The 20,553-nt window shown below is 37.6% G+C and overlaps 1 protein-coding gene and 1 pseudogene across 1 annotated transcript in view; one reads left to right on the top strand and one right to left on the bottom strand.

Annotated features, from left to right (window-relative positions):
- Positions 1-20,553, top strand: part of PAPPA2 (pappalysin 2) — a 405,697-nt gene that overhangs the window by 158,881 nt on the left and 226,263 nt on the right. The window lies entirely within an intron of this gene.
- Positions 11,555-12,068, bottom strand: LOC129016215 (protein tyrosine phosphatase type IVA 1-like; annotated as a pseudogene).

Here is a 20,553-nt window from a genome sequence, read left to right as displayed (position 1 = left end):
TTCCCATTCTTGTCTGTCTCTTGCACAAGACTTTAGTTTCTTTGTTCACAGTTCTTGGAACACATTTGATATTTTAAAAATGAATTAGTATATACATATAAATATTTATCTGTATGTAGTTGGAAAACCAATGACATGGGGAAATGACAATGTAGGGCAAGGGTTTTAGTAGGGTAAAAATTTATAGGCAGAGGATACTACTATGTATGGAAAAAGAAGGGTATTCAGAAACTACACTATAGTAAACTTTTCTACTGGTCTCATTAGTATGGTAGCATTGCCCCATTTAGATCTAGTAAGTAAAATAACTGACAATACTCATGGAAGTGTGAACATGTTAGCTAAGGAGGGAATGGCTTTAAGCCATTTTCTTCATTAACTTGTTATTTGAGTACCTGAGCCCCCAGGAGGCTCTAAAAATCTGAAACATGGGGTAAATTTTGATGAGCATAAAAATAGCTACAATAGCCAGGAAGTATTAATAACATGAATCCTCTTTACCTAGGGAGTCAGTGAATGAGAGAAAGACCAGACTCCAAAAAAGGATTACAAGATCTCTTGGACATGATGTTACAGATTAGGCAAGATCCTTATCAGGCACTTTAGTTAGGATTTTGCAATTGTAGGGAACAGACCTGCTCATGTTAACTGCAGAAAATGGATTTATTGTAAAATTACATATGAGCTGAAAGTGGAGCTGGAGAGTTGCAGAGACTGTGGCAGTCAGGAACTCCCATCTCTCTCAAAGCGTACATATTTCTCTACATCTTAGTTCATTCTCACCATTCATGTCTTGTTAGCAATCTGCTAGATTACTCATAGTTTCTGCTCCCTTATAGCTTTAGTTTAAAACATTGCTTCAGCTTGCTGTGGCTCCTAATTTATCTCATTGAGTTTTTCCCTTCAGATTTATATCCTATTGACAGTTGCCACAGTTTCTCATAGTACCTTGGTTCAAATTCTGAAGACAGTCAGTGTCAACTGGCCTAACTCATCTTTACATGTTAGTTCAGAAGTCACAGGTTTCTGGCCAACCTTGGGTTTAAGAAACTGTGGCCAAAAGAGCAGGATAGCTGGAGGGCTCCTCAGAGCTCCAGGTCTGCAAATCTGTCTCAGCTGATGTCAACCCTACTCAGAGTAGAATAAGCTGGTTTTTCATCTTTACTTCTTGAGGATGAAACTTCTGACATGTTTAATTCTGGTAATGTCCTTTTCTTTAGACCTTAGATCTTGGTATTCTTGGTGATGTAACTCCCACTGAATTTTAATGCTAATTTTAGTCTTGGAATTGCATGATTTAGATTTCAAACCCAAATATGCTAGGCTATCCAAGTAAAGTACCTGGTTCATAGTAAAATTATATATAATATTTTATATATATATACACACACACACATATATATAATTATGCCAATGAAACAAAGCATTTTGCATGGATTATTTTATTTAATGCTCACCATAGCTCCAAAAAGTAAATATTTTGATTATATGTATTTTATTCTTAAATTTAGATAGTCAAATATCTATCATTATGCAGTAGCAGACATAAGTTAAACTCCGACTTCAGAGCCTGTTTTTCCAACTGCCATTCTATATTGTGTGTTAAGTATAAGTCTTACACACCAGCAAAATGTTTAGCTGATAGTGGATAAAAACTAAGTATTTGTTGATTTTAATTATGTAATGATTATTTCAGAGAATACATTCTTGAAGAGTGAGGGGAAGGAAAAGAAAACTACTATGGGCTTAGGGATTAGGAAATACTTTATAGAAGAGATGAGATGCTTTTTTGATATGGAGTCTTGCTCTGTCACCCAGGCTGGAGTGCAGTGGCGTGATCTCAGGTCACTGCAACCTCCACCTCCCGGGTTCAAGCGATTCTTCTTCCTCAGCCTCCCAAGTGGCTGGGACTACAGGTGTGCGGCACCATGCCTGGCAAATTTTTGTATTTTTAGTAGAGATGGGGTTTCACCATATTGACCAGGCTGGTCTTGAAATTCTGACCTTGTGATCTGCCCGCCTTAGCCTCCCAAAGTGCTGGGATTACAGGCATGAGCCACCATGCCTGGCTGAGTTTCTTAAAATATGTACAGTGTAGAGAGCAGAAAGAAGAGTTTGTTAGGAAAGGTCAATTACATGAACCAAAGTACAGATGTGCAAACATGTTAAGGCCGCTCTAAAAAGAACAGCTTGAAAGGAGGAAAATTTCTTAGAGAAAAGTGAGGAAGAAAACTGGAAAAGTATACTGGACAGTAGTCTTAGATGTTGGGCTAAGGGATTTGAACCATAAGCAATTAGGAGCCATAAACGATATATGGATATATACATGTCTGTTTTAACAGATATATATGTTTTATTTTTATTTTTATTATTTTTATATTTATTTTATTGGTACATAACATTTTATGTATTGATTGGGTGCATATGATATTTTGTTACATGTATAGAATGTGTAATGATTAAGTCAGGGTTTTCGAGGTATCCATCACTTTGAGTATTTATCATTGCTATGTGTTGAGAACAATTCAAGCTCCTCTCTCCCAGCTGCCTTAAAATATATAATGCATTGTTGTTAACTATAGTCACTCTGCTGTTGAACAGTAGCGCTTATAGCTTTTATCTAATTGTATGTTTGTACCTGTTAACCTACCTCTCTTCATATCTACTTCCACACTTCCTAAGCCTCTAGTATCTAGCATTCTTCTCTCTACTTTTGTGAGGTCAACTTTTTTAGCTCCCACATATGAGTGAGAGCGTGCAACATTTGACTTTCTGTGTCTGAGTTAGTCACTTAATATATGACCTTCAGTTTCATTCATGTTGCTGCAAATGGCAGATTTCATTTCTTTTTGTGGCTGAATATTATTCCATCGTGTATATATACGTGTTCTTTATCCAGTCATCCACTGATAGACACTTAGGTTGATTGGACTTTCTATTAAATGTATATTACTACTTGTCCCTCTGTCCTCCATTTGCCCTAATATCTCTTCAGTTTTTCCATATCTCTGTTGTCCTGTGCTGCATTTGAATAGCTGTTTTTTTATTTATTGCCCAGCCAACTCTTTCTTTAGGTTTGGCTAACCGGCTTTTATAACTCATCAATAAACTGTTAATTTTTATTAGGGTACTTTTAATCTCCATAAGTTGTATTTAGTTCTTTGTCACATCTGCCTAGCCATTTTTTATTTATTTTTGTTAATTCATAATTTGGATATGCTTTTTTTATTTTTAAAAGCATGTTAAAGTGATGGATACATGAACTTACATAAGTAATAAAAACACCCACAAACAAGTATGAGTGAAACTGGGGATATCTGAACAAGATTGATGGATTGGATCAATGTCAGTATCCTGGTTGTGATACTGTATTATAGTTTTTCAAGATATCATCATTGAAGGAAACCAGGTAAAATGTACACAAGATTACTCTGTAATATTTCTTACAATGTGAATCTACAGTTTATTTCAAAAGAAAAAATTTAATTAAAAACATTAGGCGTTTAAAAATATTTTACATCAGCTGGTCTGATATTTGGTATTACTGCTTGCTCTTCCTCACACTGTTTTGTGAGGTGCTTCATGGGTGCTTTATGATTTTTGATTGTGAGTCCATGTTCCTTAAAACTTTATCTGTTCAGTTTCTTTCCAGCCTGAGTTAAATCTGTGCTGTGTTACTTCTGGCAATTGCCTAGGGCACTACCAACATAAAACCACTTTAAAATATATTATTGGCATGAATTTTTTTATACCATACCATCTTATGAATTTGAGGTGCAAATCTGTGATATTTGGCTGGTAGTTACAATTCTCAGGGAAAATTTTTCCCCTATGTTTTGGGTCAAGTCCAAGGAATACAGGTTTTCTTGTTGTACCTCTTGATAAAGTGGGCTTTTTAATTTTTAATATTTTTGGTACTCTGTTTTATCGACAGTGCAGTCCTTGGGAATTCTAGCTTTATGTGAGGCTCTCTTATCGAACACCCTACCTTTGTAAGCCCTTTTTTATTCAAGATTCTCAAAAGGCTGTCAAACAAGTTCCTGGGCATTAGGAATAGGGAGAGCCCTCAGAGAAGTCAGTGGCTTCAGAAAACGTTTATTTTCTAGATTCCTGTTTTAACTTTGTATGTGGAGTCGGAAGATATCCTTTAATCTCTTTCCAACTTTACAATGTATTTAAAATTTATTTTTGTATATTATTCACTGGTTTTAGTTGTTTTCAGTGGAGGGATGATCAGGGATTCTAAATTCTTTGTACTAGAAACAGAAGTCTTAAGCCATTGAATATTGAATATTTGAGTAATTATTCAGAAAACTAATCTGGAGGCAGTATCCAGAATCAGTGTTATGAACTAGGGAGCCTAGAGGCAGGAAGATGTGTTAGTGAGTTCCTATAGTAATCTAGATAGAAAAGGGTAGTAGGTTGTAAATGGTTAGGAAAATTATTTTTGCACAGTGAAAAGAACTAGGAAACTAGAAATGAGAAGAATTAGATTATGGTTTTTGCTCCAGTGTAGTCACATAATTTAATTATTTGCTCATTCATATTCATTCATTCATATTCAACAAATGTTAATTGAGTACCTGTTCTAGGCCAGACACTGTTTTCGGCTTTGTAGTGCAGTGCGGTATACAGCAGTGAAAATAAATTTTTCTTCTCTTATGGAGCTTACAGTCTATGAAGTGTAAGACAGGCGATGAATAAACAAATGTGTAGATCAAAGGCCAGACAGTGGTAAGTGCTAGAGAAAGAAATTCAGCAGAATAAGGGAAACAGAGAGTACTTGCCATGGAAGCAAAGTGTATCCATAGAAAGTCTTACTGAAAAGATGATATTTGAGCATATATCTGAAGGAAGCAAGGGAGTGAGCCACATGGAATCTAGATTTATTCCAGGCAGAGGGAACAGGAAGGAGCTAGCGTGCCTGAACTGAATGAGTTAGTCAGAGAGTAGTTGGAGAAGACAGGAGACATAGAGCCCATGAGGCCATTCTCAACGAGCTGTGAAGCTTCCAGGGCTTGGGCAGCAGAGGGCCATCTGTGGTAGAGTCGTACCTGTGGATGATGTGTAAAGAAGTGGCTAACTGCCCTGACTACCTCAGAGGGATATTGTGAAATTCACATGAGATAATGCTTGTTGAAAGTGCCTTGTGACTTAAAGATATTTCGTAAGTGGAAGTGTTTGCATTGGATTCAGTGGTGGATTTGATGAGATGATGGATAATCTCAAGAAGACGTTAAGGTGATTGAAGAGGAGATGTGAAAAAGGTATTTATCTCAGCATGGAATTTTACAAGGGCAGGATCATACCTTATATAGTAATAAGGATTCATCATGAGGCAGAAAGCATGAGACATGAATCACCCTGCTCCATAGGGAATCTGTACCCTATCTCTTCTCAGAGGCCTCTTTCCTATTTGAGTATAAAAACGTAAAGCTGAGTACAATGAGCATGTCCTCTCTACTGTACTCTGCTTTCAGGAAGATTTATTGTTCAGGAATGGCTATGTCTCCTATTCCATAGCCATTCCTAGGAATGTCTATGTCTCCTAGTTGTGGTCAGTACGAGTAGGTACTCAGAATTGCCTGCTGAATTAATGCTGCAAAGTTGTGTGTGTGTGGAGGTGTAGGATTTATAGGAATGAACTTAGAGTTTAGGATATAAAAAATGTGTAAACCAAGCTGGTGGAGACCTATGTTTGCAGCATTCAATGGGAAAATAATCATGGATGTTGGGTGGCTGTATGTTTCATGTGAAGTGAAAGTGTGATGTAGTCATTAAAAATATCCAATAATCTTGGGCTCTGTTAAAAAGGAGAAAGAGTGCAGATTGCTGAAGGAGATGCTCCCCCTAGACACAGTCCTGGTCAGATTTTGTCTGGGGTCTGCACATTTCTGGACAGCAGGTTTTATGAGAAACATCAACAACCTGAAGCACATCCAAGGTCTGGGGGAGAGTGGTGATGATTGAGATAGTAAAATGGCCTTGTTCTCTTTCTAATATAGGTTTTCACTTTCCTCTGCTTTGCTGAGAAGCCAATAGAAAAGAATTTTAAAAAGAGTCACAATGGCCTTTTTTGCATCTCATTCTATTATTTATTCATTTACTCATTCAGTTTATAATAAACATTTTTTGTGTATCTACTACGATTTAGACACAGTAGCAGACACTAGGAGTATGCCTCTTGTCCTCAGTTCAGGTGGCAGAGACAGACATGTATGCATATGATTGCAATACTGAGTAGAATAAAGCCAAGTGCTATCTTTAATTATCTTTAGCCCCCTAAGTCTGAATTTTTATGATAACTAACCAACTTGTCTTTCTACTTCCGGGCTCCCTCCATGTTAACCCCAAATTAACCCTGCACACTGTCATCAAAATAATCATTCTAAGAATCATTTATATGTTGAGTGCTTTCTGACTAGAAGGACTCAATCTGGGAGGGAATGGGATTTGAGGTTGTTTTTGAAAGATGGGTAGTGAGACCAGTAGAGAGAGTATATTATATGGGGGCATAATGTCACAGAGAATTGGCATCTGGCATCTGTAAGAAGATTTCGGATAATAACCATAATAATAACTGCCATTTGTTCAATGACCTAACCATTAAAAGTGAAAACAAGGTAGCATTATGGGGCATTCACAATGCAATATTAAAACGACGATTATTCAGACTAACATCATGTGGCACATAATACTTTCATTAAATGCTTGTAATTATATGTAAGTATTCTGTTTAATAGTTTGTTCTACACCTTTTCCATAGATTTTAATATAATCGGAAAAGTCATCATCCCTAATTCTGTCATGTTTGTACCTTTCTGCATGATCATTGACCCTTGGTCAGCAAATTGATAAAATCATGTTTTTTTCTTGTATTAGTAGCCTAGTCCACTACAAGTAGTTTTGATAAGGTTATGTAATGAAGATGTCCTATGCAGTAGTAACCTCTCCTATCTGTAGCATTCTTGGGGAGTTATTAGAGCATCTTTATGAGATTAATTTGAGTGGCTTATATTATTTCAAGGCTTTATTGTGGCCAATATTATAATAAAACTCAAATCTAAGGAATCTTTTTCTAAGGCTTATTCCAGTGCCTTTCTTAGCTTTACTTTCTTTCATTTATCCTATTCCTTCATTCATCCATTCATTCATTAACTCATCTGAATTTTATTTCCATGCCTAGAGAAATCCTTATATATTTTGACATGTATTTCTAAATAAAAGGTTTCTGGAAGAAGTATCTATTCATCTGTTTTAAACAGGTGCTAGTTACAACCTACCTTTTTGTAGGTAGGACTTAAATTGGATTTTATATGTTCATATAATACAAGAATTTAATATAAGAAATATGAATTTAAAAAGGGAAAATGAGGACACATAAGAAAAGACTGGCCAGGTGCGGTGGCTCATGCCTTTAATCCAAGCATTTTGGGAGGCTGATGTGGGCAGATGACATGAAACCAGGAGTTTGAGACCAGCCTGGCCAGTATGGCGGAACCCTGTCTCTACTAGAAATCCAAAAATTAGCTGGGCGTGGTGGTGCATGCCTATAATCCTAGCTACTTGGGTGGCTGAGGCATGAGAATCGCCTGAATTTGGGAGGCAGAGGTTGCAATGAGCTGAGATTCTACCTCTGCACTCCAGCCTGGGTGACAGAGCGAGACCCTGTCTCAAAAAAAAAAAACAAAAAACAAAAAACAACAACAACAGCAAAAAAAAAAGACGAAGGCAGTGACAAATTCAGTATACAAAGTGATTGCCCATGTATTAGAGTTAGAGTTCTGGAGCGAGGCCACCATTTTAGTTCTGAGCTTCCCAGAATCAATACAAACAAGGAAGTAGGTAAGTTACATTATTTAGTCTATTTACAAGATGAAAACAAACAGCTTCTCAAGAGAATAACTGCCATAGGTAATCATACTGGACAGAAATTTCTCCTGGGGACTACATATAGAGGAAGCTATGTAGTGTAATGAACAATGTTCTGAACAATATCTTTATGCAAAAATCCAGTATCATCTTAAAGAATCAGTTTTGTTTCTGCTCCTAAGCACAAGAAAAAGGCCACTTTATGTCCTCAATGTCCTTTTCTAGAAGGGTTAAAATAATTTTATTCCAGCGGAATTTTAAAGAAGAGGAATCAAGAGAGTAGCCCTTTTCTGGAGGTTGGGGAGGAAGGGAGTCAGAATCCAAGCACTAGTGGCAGACACAAACTGAAGAAAGGACACATCTTTCTCTGAGACTGGAAGGAAGGAGTGGAGGGTGGATGCAGATTTATGAGTTGTTGGCATGCAGGCAGAGATTAGAAGAAGTTTTTCCTGGTAGCCTTGATCTTCTTGATGAAGAAGGCAGTTGTCTCTTGGGAGGGGGAAGATTGCTGGCAGGGTAGAAACTTGAGGGAAGTGGGGATTGTTCACAGTAGCCTCTTTCCAGTCAATCTTCAAATGCTGAAATGTGAAGGAAACTTATGTGTCTAACTCCATTTCCTTCTTTCACAAGTCATTGTGAAAAAAAAGCAATTCTGAAACCAGCTGCTGTAAGGAGGTGCAACCAGGTAAATTCTGAAAGACATAATGAGCCTACTCAGATTCAGAGTCACAGAACTTCACTGCTGGACCTTGGGGACCGTCTTGTTCAACCATTTCATTTTATTTATGGATGAGGAGGTGTCTCTCAAATTACAGAGCCAGTTGATTATTGGATTAGATAATCCAAAGAGAAGTCAACTGACTCTTGTTTTTTTCCCCACTGCACTGTACTCAGCTACCCAAGGTATTAGGCAAGAAGCAGAGGACACTATGTCAAAGTCTATGCCTCAGTTTCTCCATTTCATTCCATGCTTCCACTTCTCTCCATAGCCTCAAAACTATCTTTTGAGGCTCAGAAGGAGAAGTTTGAAATCATAGATTTCTTTCCTAGTATACTCCCTTGCCTGTGTGGCCATAGGTTTATCATAGTTTTTTTCATCTAGTTTTACATAAAACAATCATTAATAGAGTAGATGATGCTGGGGAAGGAGAAAAATAAGGAACATGATCAGGTGTGAAGAGGGTATGAAGAAAAGTTCAGAATAAGAATAAAGCCGAGCACTGCCTGTCAAATGGGTAATGTGACTTCCAGGAAATTTGAATGGGCTAATTCAGTGTTGTCCACGGTGGGACCCCCAGAGAGGCTGCAGGCTTGGTGACCAAACAACATCTCTTTTTGCGGTTGGCATGGAAAGCAGCCTGCAAGTCCCAACTTAAAAAGAACAAAGAGCCATATGCCCATGTTTCATTGCAATTGCCACAGGAGAGGTTGGGAAATAAGGAAAAACTCCAATGATGAGTGGGCTGAGAAAGCCATATCCTTTTTCTAGAGCAGGCAGTATTCTGCTTTGAAGAATGAGTAAGCTACTAACCCAACCCAGAAGCGGGGCTGGGAGGGCAAGAGAGATAAAGCAGTTGGATAGTGAAGGGAAAGAGGGGAATGAGAGGAGGCACTTACTCTTTCTTTTCTTTAATTTGAACTTGTTTCTTAATTTACCAGCCTTTACTAAGTGTCAAATGGAGATCAGATTGACCCATTTATTGCCACATGGAGGGTCTAACTTAGTCATTTTCCTAGTGATATGGAAGCTAACTTAATTGGGTCATGTGCTGTCTTGTAGCAGGATCTGGTGTTAAGTCATCCTTGCTTGAAGCCTATTAAATGATCGCAGTTATTACATACGAAAACCTGAAAAGTTGGCCAGGAACTAACCAAACCATTTGAGATCATGTTTCTTTCTTAATTTCCTCCCTGTCAGTTTTCATGCAAGGGCCTTCTCAGATATCTAGAAACTTCATATTGTGACTAAGCAGGGTTTCAAGTATGGGTTTTAATGATTTGGTCCATTATTTCATTTTATTTCAATAGCTTTTTGGGGACAGGTGGTTTTTGGTTATATGGACAAGTTCTTTTTTTTTTTTGCATTTCATTATTTATTTAGATGTTTAAGCTCTCACACTACATTTTTACAAGCTGGTAAACACTGACAAATTATTTCTCCCACAGTACTATAACCACACATCCCCAGGCAATATAAATATGTGGTTGAACTAACATTACTACACATCACCATTTTATCAATTACATAATAAAACAAATTATCAAGTATCCAAATATTAAGTTACACAGCTCAAAAGGCATATAAAATATTAGATGTCTGCTCAATTCATGAGCAGAAACCCACTTCTTTTTTACAAGTGAGATTGGGAAGAGAAGGAAAAAAAATCACACTTTCAAACAAAAATAAGTTGGTAAACAACTTCTGATAAGTATGGAAAAAAATTACAAGAATTTCAGGAAGTTTATGATTATAATAACAAAGCATCTCTACCTTTAAAAATATTTTACTAAATTAAAGAGCATATTCTATATGTTCTGTACAAGACAAAGGCAACATTTTGCTAAAAATAATTAATAGCCCCCTCCCATTTTTTCTCAGGCCCTCCCTGTTAAGCTGCACCTCAGAGTGCAAATATTAAATTAACTGCAAGACTTTTTTGTCTGAAGACATTAAAGACATGTGCTTTTGTACAATGTGATTTTCACAATGGAGGGTTTTTTTTTTTTTTTTTTTTTTTTGAGACGGAGTCTTGCTCTGTCGCCCAAACTGGAGTGCAGTGATGCCATCTCGGCTTGCTGCAAACTCCACCTCCCGGGTTCATGCCATTCTCCTGCCTCAGCCTCCCGAGTAGCTGGGACTACAGGTGCCTGCCACCATGCCTGGCTAATTTTTTTTTTTTTTTTTTTTTTTTTTTGTATTTTTAGTAGGGACGCGGTTTCACTGTATTAGCCAGGGTGGTCTCGATATCCTGACGTCGTGATCCAACTGCTTCGGCCTCCCAAAGTGTTGGGATTACAGGCGTGAGCCACCACGCCCGGCCTGGAGGTTTTTAATAAAAGCACAAAGTGAGATTTATAGAAACACATGAAATAATCACTGTAAGGTTTGGTTAAAAAAATATCAATGGCTAAGCAAACCTGATGTATACTAGTATGAATGTGGGAGACGTAAACATCAAGTGAGCAGACAAATCAACATGTAAGCCCTACTTTCAACGTTTGAAATGATTGAAGGAATAAACCACATAAGGTCTAGAGTGTTCATAGTTCCTGAGATTTTAGTTCTGTATGGTGCTAAAAATATACAAATATGGTGCTGGGTATTTTGGCACCTAATCTTCCTAAATTTCTTATGTATCAATAAGATTCTGGCATGGGAATAGATTTAAACAAGTTCTAACTCAATACTGCCTGATTTTGGGAAAGGTCAGTTGGTATGAATGACAAGCACATTTTATAGGCTGACAGCAAGAATCTTTTGCCAAATGTCTAAATAGGTTGACTGTAACCCAAACACAGAGGTTGCCAAATCTGTCTAGCTTGTGGCCTGGTAAAACTGCCTGTCAATACTCCTATGGAAGCTTCATTAGACTTACTCACTAAACCAACATGTTGGCTAATGTGTATAACAAATTAGGTCCTATCTCAAGTTCCACTTCCAACAGCATTAGGCACCCCGGTTTCATTGAATGCAACAGTTGTTTATATGACCGTTGGAATCTTTGAAGCGCAGCCGCATTTTAGGATGATACCTCTCCAAATACAAAAGTTGCTTGCTTTTAAAAGCTCCACGCCGCTTTTGTCCTATGAAATTGTACTGCATCTTCATGTTTCATTCCACCTTCAATTAATGTTAGGGCAACAAGTACTGGAGCTCTCCCAAGGCCTACAGTGCAATGAACAGCAATATAACAACCAGGTTCTTCACGAAACTTAATTTTTACAAAATGTAACCCATCAGCTACAATCTGCTTGAATGGTGGTGCACCATCACCAAAAGGCCACTTGAAAACATGGATACCTTCTTTCTCCACAAGAGTAGTGTCATAAGCTGCTTCACATACTCTTACTATTGTGGCAGCTCCATACTTCTTAAGTTCCTCTATAAATTTATTTAAGGTCACATTGGTTGGATTGTGTGTAATAGGAAATCTCATGTTCTTGTATGTGACTTTCACAGGAGCTGGGTGGTTCATTCGAGCTGTATTAATTTAGTTAAAAAATACTCAATAGGGTTATGAAATAATTAAAAAATTGAATACAGAAATGATTCAAAGAAACTGAAGTCTACTTCAATATACTCCACTTGAAATTCTCAGTGCTTTTAGTGTGAAGTTGTAAGTAATGATAAATGAAATGAACCTCCTAACAAGAAACAGCAATTCTTCAATCCAGTAATACTGAGGCAACAAACAGACAAGAAGTGCACTGAGGTTTACCCCATCCAGGTCAGAACTCTTGTAAAATGCTCTGTGGATTTCAATTCGACACTTTTGTGTCCAGGATAACCACTCTTATAGGGGTTTCTTGGTGGAGTAGTAATCAATTTCTATAGTTCACTTGTCTGAATAGAGGTTGTGCTGTGCCTGGCAGTAATCTTCACTGCCCTTCAGAAACTCCATAAATGTGTGACCAAGAACACCACAAAACTGAGGAATATATTTATTCCCTGAAGATTATGGCCTAATCATACAGCTGGTCCTGAGGCAGCAGTGACATAGGGGGTGGCAGGCACTGCAGGGCAGGAGGTGGCAGTGGTCGTGGCAGAGTGGTGGTGGTGACGATGCAGCAGACAAGTTCTTTAGTGGTGATTTCTGAGATTTTGGTGCGTCTGTCACATGAGCAGTGTACACTGTACCCAACGTGTAGTCTTTTATTTCTCACCCCCACAGTCCCCAATGTCCATTATATAATTCTTATGCCTCTGTGTTCTCATAGCTTAGCTATGATATTTAGTTTTTCATTCCTGAGTTACTTCACTTAGAATAATGGTCTCTAACTCCATCTAGGTTGCTGTGAATGCCATTATTTCATTCATTTATATGGCTGAGTGGTATTCCATGGCATGCATATATATATATATATATATATATATATATATATATATATATATATATATATATATATCACATTTTCTTTATCCACTCATTGGATGATGAACATTTAGGCTGGTTCCATATTTTTTGCAATTGCAAATTGTGCTGCTATAAACATGTGTGTGCAAGTGTATTTTTCATATAATGACTTCTCTTTTTTGGGGTAGGTACCCAGTAGTGGGATTGCTGGATTAAGTCCATTTTTTAGTAAACTATGGTGCATGGAGAAGGTTCCAAGTCCAAGTAAACTCCACGGGAAATTGAAAAGGTGCTCCTTCTTAGGGAATCAGGACATCTTATTGGTTGAAATGACTTGTCTGAAAATCTAAGCTGACTGAAACTGTGCTCAGTAAAGGAAGGTTGAGGCCTGTAACTAGTGGTTTTGGAGCTGTGAGAGTGATGTTTGGAGCAGCTAGATGACATACTGAGTGTGAAAGCTGGAGTTTGAGGAATGCAGTTAAGTTGCATCATGAAAGACAATTCCCAGAAAGTTTCTGACCCCAGTAAGTACTGATTAGTGTGGCCTCTTAGCCTTAGTTTTTCCATTTTGGAATGTTGCATATTTTGATATTAAGCTAAACCTTGAACTTGGCCACTATAGATTGAATTTTATGACCTCCGTGTGTAGTTCATATTCTGAGTCCCATTTTGTCAAAACGGTTTTCCCAGATGTGCCACCTAAGCCTTCAGGGGTCATCAGATCTATGTCTTATTTTCAGAGATGGGCCACCATTGACCCAATGCTTCTTAGTTACCATTCCAAAATACTCAGACAAAGAGACTTAACTGTATTTCAGTCAACCACTCAAATGAACTGAGAAATAAGAAAAGATGCTAGTCTTATTTGGTCCATATTAGTTGATATTTTAATTAATGAGCTTTTGCCAGTTTATTTCTCTGTAGTGTTGTGAAGGACAACATGAGAAAAATTGTACTGTGTGCATTCGCTCATTTGTTCATTCATTCAAACAATTTTGTAAACATAGATGTTGTCCAAAGCCCTGTGCCTCTGTGAGGTTTACCAGATAAATGAGGTATAGTTTTAACTGTAAAAGAATTTACAGTCTCAAGTAATTCAACAAATTCTCTCTTCGAGTTTAGTATGTGTGAGGCACTAGGATTAAAAGAGTAATGGAATTTGTATTCATTGCATCTCTGTTTTAGAAACCATGAGTAGTAAAATACAACTTCCCTCAACGTGTTTGTAATCCAGACTGGGAAGTGGGCTGTGAGGGCATAAATGATAACTAGAAGTAGCTATTATACTAGATAAGTCATTTGTCACATTTGAGCCATTAAGTATTATAGGGGTTTTAGAGACAAGAGAGGCCTCTTCCAAATTGGGTCATCAATAGGATAGCCATATAATTTTTCATCCAGATTGGGACACCACTGAGAGTCGAAGGGGGTATGGCTACTAATAATTGAGAAACAAACTGGTATCACTGAGGTAAACCAGGACATACTTCATACATCAGGGAATGGCTCATGGAGGAAGTTGCATTTAAACTGAAACTTGCAGTAAATTTAAACCAGAATTACAAATCCTTTCCCAAATACAATATCCCATTAGCACTGTCTTTCACATGTGTGCCTTGGAGCTGCCTTAGAGTTAAACAGATTGAAGTTAAATTATTTCAGTAAATTAGTAGCCAATCAATTTTTAAAAGAGATCTGAAAGCAACTTATATCTACACAAGCTGTAAGAAGACTACTATAAGGCAAGGTGTTCTCTATGTCAGAGAAAGTGCATAAGTTTTAACTCAGGTGCCAATTTTGACTGAATGACGTTAGATTCCTGAAGCAGGGTATTGAGAAGGATTCTGAGACTGTAACCTGATTCAGTGGGAAAGAATGCTGTGTTTGATTAACAATGTCTACTATGGATACAGGAAGTTGAATTGGTGCTGCTCATTTGCTTTCTCTTATAAAAGGATTTATGTATAATTCAGCAGGTAATTTTTGAAAATAAGTATACACTGTTCAGCTTACCACTTTCAATTATTAAATCTCTGAACAAGAGTAAGAATAATAAAATTAAATTGAATAACTGTTCTTAGTGCTAGGTGACCTTTTCTATGAGTCTTTCTGTAATCTGTCATTTTTCTTTTTCATGTATTTTTGAATGAACTTAAATATATCAAGTAATATGGTCATCCGTTAAGATGTTGACAACATATTCATGATACTACAATACTACTACAGGAAATTGAGTAAAGGGACCGGCAGTGACTTAAAGTAACTCAGTAAACTCATAATAAAATAATTCATTGATTTTGGTGCCTTATCTTAGGGAAGGGAGTATGGTGTATTGAAGAAACCACTGGTTTGGGAGGTAGATGTCTGAGTCCATTTAGGCTGCTATGACAAACTATCATAATATGGGTGGCTTATAAGCCACAGACATTTATTTGTCATAGTTCTAGAGGCTGGGAAGTCCAAGACCAAGGCACTAGCAAATTCAGTGTCTGGTGAGCATCAGCTTTCTGGCTCACAGATGGCACCTTCTTGCCATGTTCTCACATGGTGGAATGGTGTGAGGGGTCTCTCTTGGGCATCTTTTATTAAAGCACTAATTTCATTCACGAAGGTTGTGCCTTCATGATCTAATCACCTTCCAAAGTACCCACCTCCTAGTGACCATCACCTTGGGCATTAGGATTTCAATATATTCATTTTTTTTTTCAGAGATAGAGGAGAGACACAAACATTTAGACCATAGAGAATTTGGATTTCTTGTCCAGCTTTGCTAGTAGTTATATTGATACTATTTAGGCCACCTACTTCTTAAAGTCAGTTATTTAATCTGCAAAAAAGGAAAATGGATTTCTGAGGTTCCTTTTTCAAATTAATAGTCTAGACATTTCAAATCACATTTCTTCTATAATTATACACTTTCTTAATAAAGAACTAATAGTAAATAATTTAGCCTTTGCAGACCTTACAATTTCTGTCACAACTACTTCGTATTATTGTTGTAGTATGAAAGCAGTCACAAACAATATGTAAATGAATGGTTATGACTGTGTTCCAATAAAACATTTACAAAAATAGTTTCTTGCCTTAGAGCTTTAGTTTCCCAACCCCTGTGTTAATCTGTCTTACCAGATAATAGTTATCTGTTGCTGAATAATGAAAAATTATAGCTTAAAACAACAAATCTTTATCATCTCACAATTCCTGAGGGTCAGAAATCTGCGAGTGGCTTAGCTGAGTATAAAAAGTATTCAAAATTTATGTACGTTGTCTCAAGATAAATATTACTTGATTTCCCCTTTTCCATATTTTCCTCATAAAGGTATAATAATATTTTTATGGACTCTATACTAAAGGTACATTCTGCCTTCAGGTATAGAGATGCCAGAGATACCAGCAAAGAGGTTAAAGTTTCCACAGAGAGGGATCAAGAGAGAGGAAGGTAGGTGGGCGAAAGAGTGGCTCCTAAGTGAGAGAAGACAGCAGGAATAGAAAACCCCAGGCCAGAAGGAGTTGTTGAAAGACTAAAAGGAAGCATAACTAATATATTCATAACAGGTAAGAATGTTGCTTCATGAATATATTAATAACTTAATCTATTCTTCTGAGGTTGAGGACATCTGGTAATCATTGATCTGAAAGCTACTTGGGGTCTTCTGAGATGTTCGCAGACTAAGTCATTGTTTTATTTTTTTAATCCAACAAGCATTTGTTGTGATAAAAGATGACAAGCACAAAATCAGAAAGTATGTAATGTGCTCATCAGGAAACTCAGATTTTGCCTTGGGCACAGTGATAGACAAACGGGGGACATCCTACCTACCGGCCAAAGCTGTTGTTCTCACCATCATCCCCCTTGGCACCCTGGCTCCCTAGCCCAGTTGGAATGACTGACACCTCTAGTAGCTTCTATCCAAACTTTCCCATAAGACCTCACTCTTCCAAGTAATTTAGCACACCAGGCCTTATTTAAGAAACAATCTGAAACAAAAAGAGAAAGAACACAATGGTGGTTGTTTTTGACAAAGTCAATTTTTTAGAAGTAAAGATTGAAATTTCATTCAAAACCAGAAACGACCAGTTGATGGCAACAATTTTTTTTTTTTTTTTTTTTTTTTTTGGCATAAGCAACTACTGTGAGGAACCTGCTCTGTCAGTGAGGAGTTGATCAGGTTCAATGGCCTGTCTGTTATAGTAACTGCCTCTAGTGAACACACCACCCACAAATGCCAGGAAACATTGTTCTTTCTTTAAAAAGTAATAATAAAGAACACTTCATATGAATTATAGAGTGTCTTTGGCCAGAGTTTTTATTAATATTTATTATCATTTGACAGCACCTTTATGGTGTTCTCATTAATCAATTATACTTAAATTTGAAATATTTCACAGCTTTTTTTTAACTTAACACCTATCGACGGTAATAGAATTAGGGTTTAGAACACATGCAGGAGAAAGATCTCATGGTGTTCTGTGCCCAGAATGCTGAGAATTAGACCTGAATTGGGAGTTGTTGCTTGCAGAGATCATGAAATATCAACTATCTGTAGTTTGTCTCCATTTCATAGTGCTTCTGAGACACTGGGGTGATTTCAGGCAGCATTTACACTGAGTTTCCTGAGGAAAGAGAAGTGTACCAGTTTATCTTTGTACTGCCAGAAATGAAAGAAATGATGAGTCCTGATTTTTGTGTCAAGCACTGAGGTAAATATTTTACATTTATTTCATCATTTAATTTCTATACTGAAAAATTAGTTTTATCCTCATATGATGGATGCAACAACGTGAATCTCTCACAGTTTGCTAGGATAATGTAGCATACAGAACATGGTAGGTACTCAACAAATTTGTGCTAAATAAATTTGTTGAAGGTATAAATATAAAAACTGTGATCTAAGGAGATCAAGAGTGATCTCTAAAGATCTAATGGGCCTTAGAATGATCAGCTTAGACCACTGACTGTGCCCAGAGGTCACTTACCAGCTAGTTTGCCTCTTGTTTGAGATCAAGGTATCTTGAAGAAAATGCCATTTCTAACTTAATAATGTAAGCCATAGGAATGCACAGCTCTTTCTGAGGTTAGGGTGTTGACTTTGAGCACAGCTGATGTATAGAGAGTTGGTAAAACATTACGTGCTTAGTATGACATAGTGGGACTTTCAAAATCATGCTGCTCTAATCAACTCCAGTTTTGCCTATTTAAGTCCAAGAGAAATAAAAATGGGATAAAATAGTGTCTTAGTCCATTTGGGCTGCTACAACAAAATACATTAGACTGAGTAATTTATAAACAATAGAAATTTATTGTTTACAGTACTAGAGGCTGAGAAGTTCAAGATCAAAGTGCCAGCGAATTCGGTGTCTGGTGAGGACCTTTTCCTCAAAGACAGTACCTCTGTCGTCATATGGAGAAAGGGGAAAGGCATCCTTTGAGCCTCTTTTATAAGGGCACTAATCTCATTCATAAGGGTGGTACCCTCATGACTTAATCACTTCTCAAAAGCCCTACCTTTTAAAACTATCACATTGGGGATTAGATTTCACCACAGGAAATTTGGAAAGACACATTCAGACCATAGCAAATGGTAAGGGAAGTCACTGACTACCAGCTCAATATATTTTGTTCCATTTATTATTATTATAATCATTCTACAGCTGCCTCAAGAACTTACATTTTCATTCCCACTCTCTGGCCTAATGTTTTTCCCTTTCTCATTCTGCTCTGAATGAAGTCTTTTTGGTCAGATAAGTCAATGTATCTTTAATTCAGAGAGGTGAAACGTTCCATGTGTGTTTCTGATAATTTACTGTTGCCACATGGCTCATTGGAAAGTAAAGAGTTTCTGAAAGTCAAGAGGCCACTGAAATGAATAGTGCAAACTTCAGCAATGCCAGGAAGCATTAGAGCCAAACTCATGATAGTAGAGGTGTAAAAACAGCTAGTCCTCCTTTCACCTGGGACTGTCCCTAGTGAAGACATCCCTCCTGGAACAGCTGCATTGTCTTTCTTTCTTTCTTTCTTTCTTTCTTTCTTTTTCTTTCTTTCTTTCTCTTTCTTTCTTTCTTTCTTTCTCTTTCTTTCTTTCTTTCTCTTTCTTTCTTTCTCTCTTTCTTTCTCTCTCTCTTTCTTTCTCTCTCTTTCTTTCTTTCTTTCTTTTCTTTCTTTCTTCTCTCTCTCTCTGTCTCTGTCTCTCTCTCTCCTCTTTCTTTCTACAAGGTCTTACTTTGTCACCCAGGCTGGAGTGCAGTGGTGTGAACACAGCTCACCACAGCTTCCTCCTCCCAGGATCAACTGATCCTCCTACCTCAGCCCCCCAAGTAGCTGGGGCTACAGGTGCATGCCACCATGTTCAGCTAAACTTTCTATTTTTTTGTAGAGATGCGGTTTTGCCATGCTGTCCAGGCTAAAGCTGCATTTCCTACAGGGAACAGATGAGATAGCTGTCCTGGCACTCAAATGAATAAAATAAAATATACAGAATTCTTGGGAGACTTCCTAAGGGACCAGGTTTTTGTTTGATTCAGTGTAAATACATTCAACAATATTTCACTGAAGACCACCTATGCTCCTTCCTTTATGTTATGTCCTTAAATACACCCATTAAAATTGCTGCACATCTGGGCAGATGCTCTGCACCTACCTGAGGAAATAGTGTAGATGACTGAATTAGTACTACAGGGGTTCAGAGTTCCTTGAAGACTAAGCCTTATAAATCATGACAGTGACTGAACACTAATTCCCAAATAGCAGAATGCATTACATTGTTTCAGGTCAGTGATAGCATCATTGTTTTAGTGATCAGAATACATTAAATGCATGCCGATTTTGTCACCTTTTTTGTTAGCAAGGTACTTAAGACCTTTCTTCATTTTCCTCTTCTCTTTCATTCTACTCTCATCTCTCATCATTCTCTAAATTCTCATTATTTTCCAAACACATCAAGCGTCTTCCCATCTTTTTTTTTTGAAGAAGTCATTCCTTCCTGCTGGAATACTGTTTTTATCCTCTATTTGATAAACTTATTCAGATTCATCTTAAGTATTCCTTCCACTTCTATCCCCATCCCAGTCCTACCTCTGTGCTTTCATATTTATTTACATTGTTGTAATGATTTTAGGATGTTTGGAGGCAAAGTCTACTGGGACTATTCAGGAGAAAGGTGAAGAGGAAGAGAACTTGGCAGGACTGGGACAGAGCAACTTAACCAGGTTGCAGGACAGATCCCCAGGAGGGCAGGCAGGAGAGTGGATGTATAAGTGGGTGGGCAACAGCAATAAGCAGCCAAGGACACTGTGGCCAAGGGGCACTGAGCCTTCCAGAGATCCTCCACACAGGGATGATATCTGGGGTCTACATTGTGGGTGATTATTCAGATCAAAGGACTGTTGTCTGTAGGCAGTCCAGCTGTCAGAAGGAATTTAAGGCCAATGCTAGGTAAGGAAATTGGCCAGTAGACTTGGTCAATACCACAGGAGTAAGAAAGCCAGGGCTCACTCTGACCCGCTGGACACTGAGTCTGACAGCAACATCAATTCCACCCTGCTGAAAAAGCTCCTGTTCAGATAGTTAACTTAGAAGCTGAACAGGGAGAGAAGACAGGAGGAGAGT

The sequence above is a fragment of the Pongo pygmaeus genome, chromosome 1 (assembly GCF_028885625.2).
Source record: "Pongo pygmaeus isolate AG05252 chromosome 1, NHGRI_mPonPyg2-v2.0_pri, whole genome shotgun sequence".
Classification (NCBI taxonomy): domain Eukaryota; kingdom Metazoa; phylum Chordata; class Mammalia; order Primates; family Hominidae; genus Pongo; species Pongo pygmaeus.
This window is presented reverse-complemented; position numbering and strand designations above follow the sequence as displayed.